This window comes from Gigantopelta aegis, chromosome 7, assembly GCF_016097555.1.
Source record: "Gigantopelta aegis isolate Gae_Host chromosome 7, Gae_host_genome, whole genome shotgun sequence".
Classification (NCBI taxonomy): Eukaryota; Metazoa; Mollusca; class Gastropoda; order Neomphalida; family Peltospiridae; genus Gigantopelta; species Gigantopelta aegis.
In genome coordinates, this window is record NC_054705.1 from 32,454,376 (window position 1) to 32,471,895 (window position 17,520).

Here is a 17,520-nt window from a genome sequence, read left to right on the forward strand (position 1 = left end):
CAAAATCACTACGGCCCGGAGATCCTTCTGTCGGATCGGCAATTATTTTGTCTTTATACTTTATGATTATGTTTGGTCAGGCAGAATTTGTAGCTTGATGGACCAAATGTCTCCTCTGCATTTCAGCCAGTTTCGACCCCAGCAATCGTTGCTCCAACCAATGTCATGGACAGTGAATAGGGAACGGTGGTGCATCCGTCCACTGAAAAAATCGAAGGAACATGCGGTGGTGGATCCAGAAAATCCATTGGCGTGGGGTGTGGGGTCAATGACGTAGACAAAGGCCACAAACGTCCCCGAAGTAACCCGCTTAGATCCGCCACTGACATGTTACTTCCCCAGCCTCCCTCAGTTGCTGTCATCTTCCACCATCTCTGCAGGCACATATGCAAGGGGGAATAATATTTTTAACAGTTTGAAACCCCTAGGTACTTTGCTTTTGGACCCCGTCGGTGGGCCCATTGGGCTATTTCTTGTTCCAGCCAGTGCACCACGACTGTCTGTGGGATGGTGCACATGGAAGATCCCTTACACAGGAATGGAAAAATATAGTGGGTTTCCTATCTAAGTCTATATGTCAAAATTACCAAATGTTTGACATCCAGTAGCCGATTATTAATAAATCAATGTGCTCTAGTGGTGTCGTTAAACAAAACAAAGTTTTTTTGTTTGTTTTTTTCGTTCTTGGACATCCTCCACTACATAATGCACGCAGAAATTATCGAGTGAAATGAACTTAACAGACTATGTTACTAGGTGAAATAAATTTGACAGACTGTGCCTTCATAAATGGCCGGGGCGGGTTGCAGCATGGTGGTAAATGAAAGGAAATATTTTATTTCACGACGCAATCATCATATTTCATTTACGGTTATATGGCGTCGGAAATATGGTTAAGGACAACCCGCTGTCGCCACTTCATGGGCTACTCTTTTCGAATTAGCAGCAAGGGATCTTTTATATGCACCATTCCACAAACAGGATACTAGTAGTATATACCACGGCCTTTGATATACCAGTCGTGGTGCACTGGCTGGAGCTAGAAATAGTCCACTGACGGGGATCGATCCGAGCACGGTGGTAAAGCGCTCATCTGAGGTGCATCCCCATGAAGTTTTAGTCGGTGATTTTTCATTTCAACTTATTTTCGTGCTTATATCCAGTTAAGGTTCAAGCAAGTTGTCCTGGGCACACACCTCAGTTATCTGTGCTGTCTGTCCAGGGCAGCGTGTTAGTTGTTAATTGATAGTGAGACAAGAGGGTGTAGTGGTCTTGCACCTACCCAATGAGTCGTTAAAACTCGCTCTGGGTGGGAGCCGGTATCGGGCTGCGAACCCAGTACCTACCAGCCTTATATGTCCGATGTATCAACCACGACACCGCCGAGGCCGGTTCGGTGACCACTACGTCATATCTGGAAATAGTTTCTACAATGACAAGCAGTATCTGCGTCACGTGACGTTACGTATTTGTGGTGAAAACTTAAGTTTCTCACTCTTGTACAACGGAAAGCCGATTTCACTTTATTCTAGTGTCGAACCTAGTCTAAATTAATTGGCAGGGAGGGTTGAGATTTTCTCCTAACAAACAAAAGGGGCATTTTTACTAGTATCCGACCACGAAAAAAATGTTTCTTAAAATTTTACAATGCGACATCTTAAAATATATATGTTGCTGTTGTTTAAGTGGGTTTTTTTTGTTTTGTTGTTTGTTTGTTTGTTTAATTATTGTTTAATTGTTGGGGGCGGGGGGTTCTTTTTTTTCTTCTTTTTTGGGGGAGGGGCGGGGGGGGGGGGGGGGAATTTGTTAAGAATGCGGGGTTCTTTTTTGTTTTTTGGGCGTAGTAGATTTTTTAGGATTTATTTTTGAGAAGGTAAGTTTTTGTTGTCTGTATGTGTGTGTGTGTGCGTGTGTGTGCGTGCGTGTGTACTATTAATACGCTGTATATAGTAAGCGGTGGTCATCTGTATTTTGTTTTCAATTGCCAGGGTGTGAACCACGTGATCAAACTAACTGTAGGCTACATACTGCGTTCTAAAATAATGGCGTCATCGTGATGAAATGTACTGTATATAATGCGACACGTTGCAGCTATTTCCGAATCCGACGCAATCCAGTCCAATATTTATTTACATGCTCATATACCACTAGAGTTTCGAGCATGTCTGTCCCGGGTCCGGTCTCTGGATAGTCACACTGACTGCTTACAGGGGTAGGAACGTAGCTCTGTGGTACAGCGCTCGCCTGATGCGCGATCGATCTAGGATCGCTCCCCGTCGGTGGACCCATTGGGCAATTTCTAATTCCAGCCAGTGCTCCACAATAGGTGTAACAATGGCCGTGGTATGTACTACCCTGTCTATGGGATGGTGCATATAAAACATCCTTTGCTGCTAATCGCAGTGTAGTTCCATGTCTGTGTGGTCCTTTTCCATATGTCTAACGCCATATAACCGTAAATAAAATGTGTTGAGTACGTCGTTAAATAAAACATTTCCTTCTTTCTTGACTGACTGTTTACATTAATACATACAGAACAAAACTGTAGTATAATTTAAATTCTGATTGTTTAGAGATAAGCCTAAAATGTGGAGGGTGCAGGTAAATTTTATTGTTAAAAATCTACTAGAAGATTTAAATATTGGCAGCCATGTATTAACGAGTTTCTTGTACAAACAGTTCAAACGAATCCATCTAGCTATCCGCCCCACAAAAACAATGTTGTATACTAATGAATCCACCTTACAGAAGCAATATTGTATAATAACGAATCCACCTTACATAGACAATATTGTATACTAACGAATCCACCTTACATAGACAATATTGTATACTAAGGAATCCACCGTACATAGACAATATTGTATACTAACGAATCCACCTTACATAGACAATATTGTATACTGACGAATCCACCTTACATAGACAATATTGTATACTAACGAATCCACCTTACAGAGACAATATTGTATACTAACGAATCCACCTTACATAGACAATATTGTATACTAACGAATCCACCTTACAGAGACAATATACTAACGGATCCACCTTACAGAGACAATACACTAACGAATCCACCTAACAAAATTATTATGGTATACTAACGAATCCACCATACAAAAACAATATTGTATACTAGTGAATCCACCTTACAAAAACAATATTGTATGCTAACGAATCCACCTTACAGAGACCAATTTTTACATTAACGAATCCATCTTACAAAATGAATATTGTATACCTACGAATCCACCTTACAAAATGAATATTGTATACTAACGAATCTACGAATATTTTATGATTAAAAAAAGTTCGTTTTGTTTAACGACACGACTAGAGCACATTGATTTATTAATCATCGGCTATTAGGATGTCAAACATTTGGTAATTTTGACATATAGTCTTAGAGAGGAAACCCGCTACATTTTTCCATTAGTTGCAAGGAATTCTTTTATATGTATTATCCCACAGACAGTGTAACACATACCACGGCCTTTGATATACCAGTCGTGGTGCACTGGCTGGAACGAGAAATAGCTCAATGGGCCCAACAACGGAGATCGATCCCAAATCGACCGCACATCAAACGAGCGCTTTATCACTGGAATACATTCCACTGCAAACTATAGTATACTTTAAATTCTGATTATTTAGGGATAAGGCTGAAATGGGGAGGGGGGAGGTAAATTTTATTGTTAAAAATCCACTAGAAGATTTAAATATTGGTAGCCATGTATTAACGAGTTTCTTGTATAAAACGTTCAAACGAATCCATCTATCTACCCGTCCCATAAAAACAATATTGTATACTAATGAATCCACCTTACAGAAGCAATATTGTATAATAACGAATCCAGTTTACAGACACAACGTTGTATACTAATGAATCCACCTCACAGAAGCAATGTTGTATACTAACGAATTCACATTACAGAAACAATATTGTATAACGAATCCACTCCATTTACTAATTACAAAATCCATATTGTAGGTTACCGAATTTACCCACTATACTACTACATGTATCTAGATATAACATTGCGTGGGAAAGTTTAGACGGAAGGAAGGAAATGTTTCATTTAATGACGCACTGAATACATTTTATTTACGGTTATATGGCGTTAGACATATGGTTAAGGACCACACAGATATTGAGAGAGGAAATCCGCCGTCGCCACTTCACGGGCTACTATTTATATGCACCATCCCACAGACAGGATAGTACATACCACGGCCTTTGTTTCACCAATTGTGGAGCACTGGCTCGAACGAGAAATAGCCCAATGGGTCCACCAACGGGGATCGATCCCGGACCGACCGCGCATCAAGCGAACGCTTTATCACTTGGATGTTTAGACAGGGAGTGGTGGCCTTGCACAGGGCGTCCCACCATAAATACGACTGCCATTTATATAGACAGCACTCATTAGTCTAGGATACTGACAAATATTTTTCTCGTTCCAACCAATGGACCACAACTGGTAAACGGCCGTGGTATGTGCTTTCCTATCTGTCAAAAACAGTATTGTATAATATCGATTGAAAACTGTTAAAACAGAGGAGGGATGTTGTTGTGTCTTGGTCGGCTGGAACGGGCGGGATTTAGCCTAGTGGTAAAGCGCTCGCTTGATGCGCAGTCGGTATGGGATCGATTCCTGTCAGTGGGCCCATTGGGCTATTTCTCGTTCCAGCCAGTGCACCACGATGGTATATCAAAGATTGTGGTATGTGCTAGCCTGTCTGCGGGATGGTGCTTATAAAAGATCCCTTGCTACTAATAGAAAAATGTAGCGGGTTTCCTCTCTGAGACTTAATATCGAAATTACCAAATGTTTACATCCAAGCTTTTCAACTCAACTCGCGATGAGAGTAGACGTGGTTAGCTGCGCTCTTGACTTACCCCCCCCCCCCCCCCCCCTGGGGGGACTGCTCGCCAGTTTTGGAAAGCTGAGTGAGTATCGCGTCACGCACACCGGGTCACGGGCTTCCGTGACCTTGGTGTACGGGGACGCGATCTCACCGACAAGGAATCGGAAGTGGAGGAAGAGGAAACCTGCGCCAGGAGCGGCACGGGGGGGATCTAAGCTGGCGGCTCAACCGCCAGTGGCGGTCCCTTCTGCGACGCCGCCCCCAGTTCAACCTGAGACGACGCGAACCGTCGGCCACCGAACTGGACGAGCTCAACACTGCGGTGTGTGAGACGCCCAACGACCCTCCATCACCGACCGTCACGTGGCCCAGGAAGAACTGGCCGGTATCTCCGGTACAGCCAGTCGCCTTGCCATCGGCCCGATCGACCACCGTTGGAGAAAAAAGGAAGGCAACACCACCGACCGACCGGCCAGCCAAGGCCGAGAGACCAGCCCCGGTAGTCGCTCCCCCTGAAGAGTCCGAATGGACCGTCGCGGTGAACGGATTGAATAAACAACTTCACCAGTACATGCAGGGGGACACGACTAACCCGACGCAGCTACGAGGCAGCCACTTCAACACAGACTGGAGATCCCTGGAGGACGGCAGCAAATACGAACTCCACAACAAGATGTTTGGAACTCATGACCCCGTAGTCGTGACGCACCAGAGGGACAAGACCTACCGCCAAGTCATACTTCCGGCCAAGTTGGACAACAAGAACATCCACAAGATGATCCGGGCGGTCTGTGGCCCCGACTACGGTGCTGTAGTGCGTACTTTGCTACGACGCCAACATCTCCTGCCTCTACTCCGGGAATCTTCAGGCTCGCCAAAGTAGACGCCAACCTCCTTTTTCTGTTTTTGGGCTTAGTTGGACTTTAAAAATTTTCGGCCGCGGCTCAAAATTCTTATGTTTATTTTTTTATAAATAGTCCAACGCACTTTACTTGGGTGCCCGATCAATTGCTCAAATCACCTTAAAACCTTTTAGGCCGAGCAGTCAAAAACGTTTGGTTTTAAATTCTTAGTCCGGACATGTGTAGAAGTGTAGAATGTCGTTAGGATTTTAGGACTTAGGTCTTTGACCGACCACTAAATATTTTATTCCAAATTCCGCCCACCTCAAACGTACCCCTCCCCCCTCCTGGCCCGGACTTAGTCACTGGCGAAAGTCAGAGATTAAGCCCGTGACAGGCGTGCGTGAAACCTTCGTGGTATATACGCACGTGTAAAACTTTTACTCACTCACTCACTCACATCCAAATAGTCGAAGATTAATAAATGAATGTGCTCTAGTGGCGTCGTTAAACAAAGCAAACTGTTTTGGTCGGCTGGATGTTTTTGTTTGTTTTGTTTTGCATTTATGTTGTTTGTGTTGGGGGTTTTGTGGGGTTTTTTTTGTTTCTAATTAATCATCGGCTATTGGATGTCAAACATTTGGTAATTCTGACTCGTAGTCATCAGAGAAAACCCGCTACATTTTTGCTAATGCAGCAAGGGATATTTTATATACACTTTCCCACAGACAGGAACAAACCAAGTAAGCCTACTAAAATCCTATATTTAGGGGGCGGGAATCAAAATTCTTCAAACTAAATACCTAGATTGGTGCATATATGTATACAATTGCTACTTGCCACCGTTAGTTTCGTTTATTGCATTGGTAATAAAGTTAAGTATGCCAAGCACTAGGCTTTTTAAGCTAATACCTACACTATAAGGGTTTAACCCTTCAAATTAGATAGCTAGGCTAGTTTAACTCCCCCTCCGTCATTGTATTCAATGATATACAAGGACGGAGGGGGATGGGTGGTCATGAATGACCGTTGAACTCACTAGAATAGGGACTTAAGACAATTAGGTACAACCTTAACACAAAACTAGGATTCACACACAGACTACACGCTCACTGCATCAGTACATAGGGTGCACTGACTAATAATAACAATGCACCCGCCCCCATTTAATGGCCCAGCACGTACTCTAATAAGGAACCGGACAAAAGAATACCGTTCCGAGTACACAAGTGCAATGCACCCGGGGGAAGCTGAACAAAAGAATATCGGCCTTCCCCACCCAAACCCCCAATACTTGCTGCTGGTAATAACTTGGTACTTGGTGATGCCTCGACCAGAAGCGGTCAGGCCCTTTATAAGGGCCCTATGGGCAACCTAGGGAGACACCACAGCATCGTAAAGGTCTAAAATTAACGAGCTACTCCCGATTCACTAATATCAAAACCTATATTAGCTCGGCCATTTACCTTTCGACCGACCGTTCAAAATTGCGCCAAATTCCCTCAATCAAAATTGCGCACCCTTTTCTCTTTGGCATTTAACTGCTCCATTCAAATTCCATAGCACCACCACCACCCCCACCCGCCTGCTACCGATTTGATCGGGCTGCTGGTGCTCCCTTGCACCTGCCAGTGCAGGCGGTCCCTCCTCTCCTCTCCCCCCACATTTCCTGTCATGGACGACAGGCGTGCGCTACAACAGCTTGTTCTGAATGTGCACGTCAAACCCTATGACATGACATGACATGACAGACAGGAAAGCTCATACCTCGACCTTTGACCAGTTGTGGTGCACTGGTTGGAACGATAAAAAAAAAAAATCAGCTGAACTGATCTACCGAGGTGGTTCGATCCTGCGACGCAACCACCTCAAGCGAGCACTCAACCGACTCAGCTAAATCCCACCCCGTATTGGAACGATCACCGAGGAATTCGGGAATTAACGCATTACGCATTTAGCATCACGCACTGCGTACACATAGAAGCGCTCAAATTGATTTGTATGTAAACTGTTGTTTACGTATCACGCACTATCCATTACGCACGACGCACAACGTATTACGTACATATATATTCCTCGCTTAATGGTTAGTTGTTAGTGAGAAAGAAAGAAAGAAATGTTTTATTTAACGACACACTCAACACATTTTATTTACGGTTATATGGCGTCAGACATATGGTTAAGGACTACACAGATTTTTAGAGGAAACCCGCTGTCGCCACATAGGCTACTCTTTTACGACAGGCAGCAAGGGATCTTTTATTTGCGCTTCCCACAGGCAGGATAGCACAAACCATGGCCTTTGTTGAACCAGTTATGGATCACTGGTCGGTGCAAGTGGTTTACACCTACCCATTGAGCCTTGGGGAGCACTCACTCAGGGTTTGGAGTCGGTATCTGGATTAAAAAACCCATGCCTCGACTGGGATCCGAACCCAGTACCTACCAGCCTGTAGACCGATAGCTAACCACGACGCCACCTAGGCCGGTCTAGTGAGAAAGAAGACGGCGTAGTGAACTTTCGCTTCACCATTGACCTGTTAAAACTCGATCTGCGTGGCAGGGGCGGGACGTAGCCCATTGGTACCGCGTTCGCCTGATGCTCGGTCGGTCTGGGATCGATTCCCGGATGTGACCCATTGGGCTATTTCTCGTTCCAGCCAGTGCACCACGACAGTATATCCAAGTTCGTTGTATATGCTATCCTGTCTGTGTGTGATGATGCATATAAAAGATCCCTTGCCACGTATGGAAAAATGCAGATGGTTTCCTCTCTATGACTATATGTCAAAATTACCAGATGTTTGACATCTAATAAATGATTAATATATCAATGTGAGCTGTACTAGTGGTGTCGTTAAATAAAACAAACTTTAACTCTGGGTGGGAACCGGTATCGGGGTGCGAACCCAAAACCTACCAGCCTTGTTGACACGATTATCGCGTTGCGTACACAACGACACGTCATTAATGTCGCTAATCCATCCAGTCGGAGTTCACGTCAGTACACTCGTGTTTCCGGCGCATCACCGTGGTCCTGCGACGCATGTACGTAAATATAACACGTCGGCTCCTTTTGTTTTGCCGATCAAAGACAAATGGATAAGACCGCAGAAATGAGTTATTTTTGAATCGAGATTTATGAGTCAGTTTTACATCTGTCATTTTGTCAGACGAACATGTGGTTGTTTCCTCATGGTGGTTGTACCTGTGGCGAAGTTTATTTAAAACGATAATAATGTTGGCATTTTGAAAAAAGAAGAAAAAGAACGAAAGAAAAAGAAAAGAAAAGAAAAAAAGAGAAAGAAAAGAAAGAAACGGTAAAAAAGATAAAATAAAAACAAATGAAGGTTTGAATTTTCGGGGGTGTAGGTCTTGTTTATTTTGGGTGTTTTGGGAGGGGATTTTTTTTTTTTTTTTTTTTTTTTTTTTTGGGGGGGGTTTGGTTGGGGTTTTTAATTTTTAATTTTTAATTTTTTTGGAGAGGGTTTGAGGAGAGGTGGGGTTTTTTGGGGAGGTGGGGGGGGGGCGTTTTCTTGTTTATGTGTGTGTGTGTGGGGGGGGGTTGGTGGGGTGGGTTGGGGGGGTTGTTTGTTTTTGTGCTCATATTTCTTTCTACGTTTAAACTAAGCAGGTTCTTTGTAAAGTTTATAACAGAAACAACAAAAGTTAGTAAAACGGATCAGGGATTTCTGGGCGGGGTGTACCCCTAGCTTACGGGAGTTGCCAATAAAACACAAAATAAATTTACCAAAAGAACATTATTGTAAATAATAGCAAATATAATTTATCTCGCATTTCTAGGGTACAAAGTGTAACACGTATATAAAATCGAAGACAGGTACTGAGTAACATTGTAAACAAGCCAATTCACTTGCGAATCTGTTAAAATAATCGCAATATAGGAAAAATAAAAACCTAAAAAGCATAAAATTGCATAAATAAATTTGCTACATCAATACATTTGTTTTCACTGCACGTGGCCCGGTGGTAAAGCGCTCGCTCGATGCCCCGAGTCAGACCACAGATCTTATCGAAGGCCGGACTCGGGATAGGCGTGCCCGAAACCATAGAAGTACATGTATATGGGCACGTTAAAAACATATCTAAGTCTAAGCTCGCTTTATGCGCGGTCGGTCTGGGATCGATCCCCGTCGGTGGGCCCATTAGGCTATTTCTCGTTCCAGCCAGTGCACCACGACTGGTATATCGAAGGCCGTGGGATGGTGCATATAAAAGCTCCCTTGCTGCTAATCGAAAAGAGTAGCTCATGAAGTGGCGACAGCGGGTTTCCTCTCTCAATCAGTGTGGTCCTTGACCAGGTGTCTGACGCCATATAACCGTAAATAATATGTGTTGAGTGCGGCGTCCAAAAGATGTAATTTTAATATACATGTACATTATTAAGTATGTCGTTTTGATGAGAAGTGAACCAGATTTTAAATCGTTGTTCATCAATTCATATCCTTTATCAGGAGCAGCTGCAGGATTTTTTTTGGGAGGAGATGCCAGTGGCGGATCCAGAAAATCCAATTGGAGTGTGTGTGTGTGTGTGGGGGGGGGGGGGTAATGACATGTGGCCAAAGACGTTCCCTAAGGGATTCCTCGGATTCTCCAACGTAAAAAATGAAAACATAAATAAAAATATAACCTTCGCAAAATTTAGGGGAGGGGCTGGCCCCTGCTCCCCCCCCCCCCCCCATATCCGCCACTGGATGCAATGTCCAAAAAGGGCGCTTACTGTTTTGGAGGTTTTTTCAAAAATACACTACTATGTATTATATGAATAATTGCACTGCACAGTACTATGGAGTTTGGAGGAGGGCTCCGCACCCCCAACACACACACACACACACCCCGGATCTGCACCTGATAAATACTGATTATAGAATGCCCCGAGGCTGTTTTTAATTTTATTTTTCATTTCCTTCCTCCCCACTCCTATAATGAAGATACATTGTGTGTGTGTGTGTGTGTGTGTGTGTGTGTGTGTGTGTGTGTGTGTGTATATATATATATATAAATATATATATATATATATATATATATATATATATAGATAGAGAGAGAGAGATACGAGAGAGAGAGAGAGAGAGAGAGAGAGAGAGAGAGAGAGAGAGAGAGAGAGAGAGAGAGAGAGAGAGAGAGAGAGAGAGAACGATAAAAGTATTCTATCTTCCCACACCCTAACATACCCACTCTAAAACTGGGTTTGGCTACTGTATCAAACTCCAGCTCTGATGAAGACCTAAGAATGCGTCTACATTGTGACCGGGGCACTTAAGGACCCCCCGGTTCAAGGAGAGTATCCGTTTGTTTTCGGAACACGAGGGTAGTATGTCAAACGTGATGCGCCATGTTTGTTTAAACTCACGACTGTTTCGCCGAGATCCGCGACGTTGTTAAAGCGCTATACACTGTTCATTTTGTTTGCATTTCATTTCAACTTATTTCCGTGCTTATATATGTAGCCAATTGAGGTTCAAGCACGCTGTCCTGGGCACACGCCTCGGCTCACACACCTCAGTAAACACAGTGTGTGTGTGTGTGTGTGTGTGTGTGTGTGTGTGTGTTGCACTGGCGTAGGAAGCGGGGGCGGGGGGAAGGGGGCGTGTGCCCCCCACTTTTCAGATAATTTGTTTACATGTATATTTGCTTTATAATAGTGTAAAAGTGTGTAAATATAAAAATGTGCCCCCCCCCCCCGTCATCTTCCTACGCCACTGGTGTGTGTGTGTGTGTGTGTGTATGTGTTTGTGTCTGTGTGTGTGTGTGTGTGTGTGTGTGTCTCTGTGTGTGTGTGTGTGTGTGTGTGTGTGTGTGTGTGTGTGTGTGTGTGTGTGTGTGTGTGTGTGTGTGTGTGTGTGTGTGTCGACCTACTCTCGACATACTAAAATTTAAAAAAAAGCTATACAAAAACTCCCCTTTACTTTTCGGCAGATCGTTCAAAACAGCGCCCAAATTTCTTCATTGAAACTTCGCAACCATTCTTTGGGGAGGGGGGGGGGACTTTTCAAAACATACCATAGCACCAAAACCCCACTCCCCACCCCCACCCTCGCCCGCTACCGACCCCGGTCAGGCTGCTGGTGTTCTCTTACACCTGCCAGTGCAGGCGGTCCAATCTCCTACCCACCTCAACCCCTTTCCTGTCCTGGACAGAGGAGCCGGCGCCTGTGCCCATGACAGGCGTGCGCTACAACAGCTTGCTCTGAATGTGCACGTAAAACCCTGTGATATGACACGAGAGAGAGGAAACCCGCTACATTTTTCCATTAGTAGCAAGGGATCTATTGTATGCACTTTCCCACAGACAGGAACACAAATACCACGGACTTTGATAAGTTGTGGTGAACTGGTTGGAACAAACAAACAAAATCAATTCAATGGATCCACCGAGGTGGTTCGATCCTGCGACGCAGGTACCTCAAGCAAGCACTCAACCGACTGAGCTGAATGTACATGTATAACTAACCAGGGACGGGACGTAGCCCAGTGGTAAAGCGCACGCCTGATGCGCGGTCAGTCTGACATCGATCCCCGTCGGTGGGCTCATTGTGCTAGTTCTCGTTCCAGACAGTGCACCACGACTGGTATATATCAAAACGGGTGGTATATGCTATCCTGTCTGTGGGATGGTACATATAAAAGATCCCTTGCTACTAATCAAACAAAATAAAAAAATGTAGCGGGTTTCTTCTCTAAGACTACATATCAGAATTACCAAATTTTTGACATCCAATGACCGATGATTATTAAATCAATGCGCACTAATAATGGTGTCGTTAAACACACTAACTAACTGTTTTATGATTCCTCTATTGATACGCAGGGATTACGCCATGTGACTAGTGCCAGTTTATCACCAATATGTAATCTGTCCTCGTCATCACAACCGGCCTCGGTGGCGTCGTGGTTAGGCCATCGGACTGCAGGCTGGTAGGTACTAGGTTCGGATCCCAGTCGAGGCATGGGATTTTTAATCCAGATACCGACTCCAAACCCTGAGTGAGTACTCCGCAAGGCTCAATGGGTAGGTGTAAACCACTTGCACCGACAAGTGATCCATAACTGGTTGAACAAAGGCCATGGTTTGTGCTATCCTGCCTGTGGGAAGCGCAAATAAAAGATCCCTTGCTACTTGTAAAAGAGTAGCCTATGTGGCGACAGCGGGTTTCCTCTAAAAACAGTGTCAGAATGTTTGACGTCCAATAGCCGATGAAAAGATAAAAAATCAATGTGCTCTAGTGGCGTCGTTAAAAAAAACAAACAATTTACTCTTTTTTTGTTCGTCATCATATGACAATACAAACGGTAAGAAGGATAAAATAAAATAAGCTATAATATTGGTTGTCACTGCATTCGTGAACCGTAACAATCATCAAGTAACTAAAAAAAAGCATTAAAAGAATCAAATATCCTGGAACGTGCCGGGAAAAACAAAAAGTAGCGTCGGTCGATTTTTTATTTGTTTTTATTATTTATTTTAAAGTTGTTTTGTGGTTGGTTTTGTTACTGTATTTGTACTCTTTTTACCTAATAACTTTTTTTTTAAATCGACAAAAAACAAAACAAAACAAAACACAGAAAAAGAAAAAAAGAGAATACATTATGTGTGTGTGTCATCGTCAGCATATGCCAATACAAAAAGTGTGTGTGTGTGTGTGTGTATATATATATATATATATATATATATGTGTGTGTGTGTGTTGTGTGTGGAGAGAGAGAGAGAGAGAGAGAGAGAGAGAGAGAGACGCGAGAGGGAGAGAGAGAGAGAGAGAGAGAGAGAGAGAGAGAGAGAGAGAGAGAGAGAGAGAGATGAGAGAGATGATGAGAGAGAGCGAGTGGAGAGAGAGAGGAGAGAGAGGAGAGAGAGAGAGAAGAGAGAGACGAGAGAGAGAGAGAGAGAGAGAGAGAGAGAGAGAGAGAGAGAGAGAGAGAGAGAGAGAGAGAGAGAGAGAGAGAGAGAGAGAGAGAGAGAGAGAGAGAGAGAGAGAGAGAGAGAGAGATCCCTTGCCTCCACTTCCATCTCTCACAAATTTTCTACCAGCAGTTAAAGTTCAATTTGTTTTGTTTTATTGGTGTTTGTGTTTGTGTATGTTATTTTTTCTGGAATCTTCGGTACATATCAACACGAGAGTGCTTTCCCTTGGTCACCACTGCTGGAATTTGCACCCTTTGACGTGTCAGGTGGGTAAATAAATATCTTATGCTGATGTCATACGTAACGCCTTCCAAATGCTTGGGCGCTTTTTCACTGAACATATTTCCCAACCAGTTATCGCCCGTGGTTACTTAACCTATCGAACGTCTGGTCTCGAAGCTCGATAACCCCTTAATCATTAGTTCGGGTTTTAGTGGAAGAATGTCTGTCACGTTTTCTGTATCGATCCAATCGGATTTGCTGGCTCATGACACGTAATAATGAAACTACGTAGAGCGGAAGAATACCGTCATCTGTGAAAGTGTGTCAGTTGTGTAGAGCTTGGTTAACAACCTGGTACTTCTTTTTCTAGAACATATTTGTTTTGACAATGATGTCGTAATCTACTACGTGTTACAGATTAGTGCTGACTGTTACTAAAGTGTTTGAACTTCTTGCATGTTCTGCTTTTAGAATGAAACCATCATCATGTATAATTATAAAGTCGTAATATTATTTATTTATTTATTTATTTTATTTTTATTTATTTTATTTTATTTGTATGAATAAAAAAAGAAGCAAAAGAGACGTCCTTTAATGTCACCTCAACACATTAAAAGTATAAATGTTTCAGATTATATAAAATATTGTCGCTTATAACCGAATTTTTTTGTTTTACCGCCAACACATTATTTAAACTTTTTTTAAAAGCCCAGTGGTAAAACGCTCGCCTGAGGCACGGTCAGTCTGGGGTCGATTCCCGTCGGTGGGCCCATTGAACTATTTCTCGTTCCAGAAAGGGCATCAGGACGATTAGGCAAAGATTCCCGCTCTAATACAACAATAATCCTATATTTGACGTTAAATATCTTTACATTTCATCATTTTCGAGTTCGTCCATAACAAATATTTCACATTTTAATTATATACCTACCGTGTGGTAAGCAGCAATTCCGTGCCTTTGCTATAGAGTTATCTCTGGCTGATAGAGTGATCATAACCGTCCGTCCAAATGTCCGTCTAGCTCTACAACGGCATAGTACTCTGGCTATGTCGCTCCATACTACAACTCATAGTGCGGGTGCCCCCCCCCCCCCCCCCCCCCCCCACTGTGAGTGGCTCTCGGCATAAAGTACTTATACCGTAGACAGGACAGTACAAACCACAGTATTTGATAAAGATAAAGAAGTCCAGTGGCAGCGATCGACCCTACAAGCCATCACCTCAAACGAACGCTCTCTCACTGATCGTCATGAGCTACATTAAAGCCCTTAAAATGTATAGAAAGGATCTATTTACAACGTTCTAATGAACCTCCCTAAAATTGTCAGAAATAAGAGAGAGAGAGAGAGAGAGAGAGAGAGAGAGAGAGAGAGAGAGAGAGAGAGAGAGAGAGAGAGAGAGAGAGAGAGAGAGAGAGAGAGAGGGGGGAGGAGGAGAGAGATTGGGAGGGAGAGAAAGAGGGGGTAGGAGAGAGAATGAGAGCGAGATACAGAGAGGGAAAGAAAGACGGAGGGGATACAGATTGGGAGGGAGAGAAATAGAAGGCGAGGGAGAGAAAGAGAAACGGAAAGAAGGAGATTGAGAGAGGGAAGGAATGAAAACGAGATACAGAGAAGAAAAAAAAAGAGAATGAGATAGTGTGTGAGAGAAAGAAAGCAAGAGTGAGACTCGGTGAGTGAGTGATTGAGTGAGTGAGTGAGTGAGTGAGTGAGTGAGAGGTCAAATATAACTTTACCTAGAAAGGTCATCACCAAAAATAACAAACCCCCCTATTTCAAGATCAACCCTACGGGCATGTTATAGTTGCAAAATAGCACGGCCTTGACATTCTCTGTTTTTATTTTTGTTTTGTTTTGCATTTATGGAAACTGTCAATCACAATAATATATGTGCATGTACATAATGTGTAACAGGTGTGCAATTTACAATGTGGCTGTCACACGTCAGCAAAACCCATTTACTATATGTGCGATTAGTCATACCATACCGTATTAAATTAACTGCATAGTCGCTCTGGACAATGACCACTTTAAACCAGGTTTCTATAAAATATGTAACTATGTCGGCGTCCGACGCAGAATGACGAAGATCGACGCATACCAAAGACAACTGTTAAGCTATTTTTACATATACATGGATATGTATCCGATCATGCGACATATGTATACGGAAATGGTATCCTACAATCGGAAATAGTGTTCGCAATAGTGTTCGTATATGTATTATTATAAGGGTGCGGAATTGCCCAGTGGTAAAGCGCTCGCTTGATGCGCGGTCGGTTTGGGATCGATCACCGTCGATGGGCCTATTGGGTTATTTCTCATTCCAGCCAGTGCACCACGACTGGTATATCAAAGGCCGTAGTATGTGCTATTTTGTCTGTGATATGGTGCATATAAAAAGATCCCTTGCTAGTAATGGCAAAACAAATGTAGCGGGTTTACTCTCTGTAAAACGTGCAGAATGTTTGACATCCACTAGCCGATGATTAATAAATCAATGTGCTCTAGTGGTGTCGTTAAACAAAAACAAGTATGATTAAAAATGCAATAGACGTACGTGTACGGCAACAGGTTTTTCCAAACTAGCCTGGGAAACTATTTTTGTTGCTTGATGCGTGATCGATCTAGGATCGATTCCCGTCGGTGGGCCCATTGGGCTATTTCTCATTCCAACCAGTGCTCCACAACTGGGGTAACAAAAGCCGTGGTATATACTATCCTGTCTGTGGGATGGTGCATATAAAATATTCCTTGCTGCTAATCAAAAAGAGTAGCCCATGAAGTGGCGGCAGCGGGTTTCCTCTCTCAATTTCTGTGTGGTCCTTAACCGTCTGTCCGACGCCATATAACCGTACATAAATATGTGTTGAGTGCGTCATTAAATAAAACATTTCCTTCCTTTTTATTTTGGTTAACTTTCGGCGTGCGGTTTGGGGAGCGGATACGATTTTAATCGCTACATGGAACGATCGAAATAATCGTGTCCGCTTCTGGTAGCCGTTTCCGTATCCGTGTGTATGTGAGCACCTCCATTATAAAACTACAGTTAGCGATTTTTGCCGTATCCGTATCCGAATCCGTGTGTATGTGAGCACTTCTATTAAAAACTACAGTTAGCAATTTTTGCTGTATCCGTATCCGTATTCGTATCCGTATCCGTATCCGTATCCGTATTCATATCCATACCCGTACCTGTATCCGTGTATATGGGATCACAGTCGCAGAAGGTCTGCGTCGGATCCGCGACGGGATCCGGACAGTTAAAACCTACATGAGACAGCTTTTAGTATATCAGTCGTACAGCACTGGTTGGGACGGGCAAAAACTCGTGTCCACCGAGGACGATCGATCCTGCGACTCACTGCACGTCAGGCGAGCGCTCTATCACTGAGCTACATCTCACCAATAAACCCATAGGAATAAATGAACGAACGAAAGAAAGAATGAATGAATGAATATTTATTGACAGAATCCATTCAGCTGATTGGGTTTTTCCTCGTTCCAACCAGTGCACCACAACTGGACAAAGACCGTGATATGTGCTATCCTGTCTGTGGTATCGTGCATATTAAAGATCCCTTGCTGCATTAGGAAAAATGTTTCCTCTGATGACTACGAGTCAGAATTGCCAAATGTTTGACATCCAATAACCGATGAT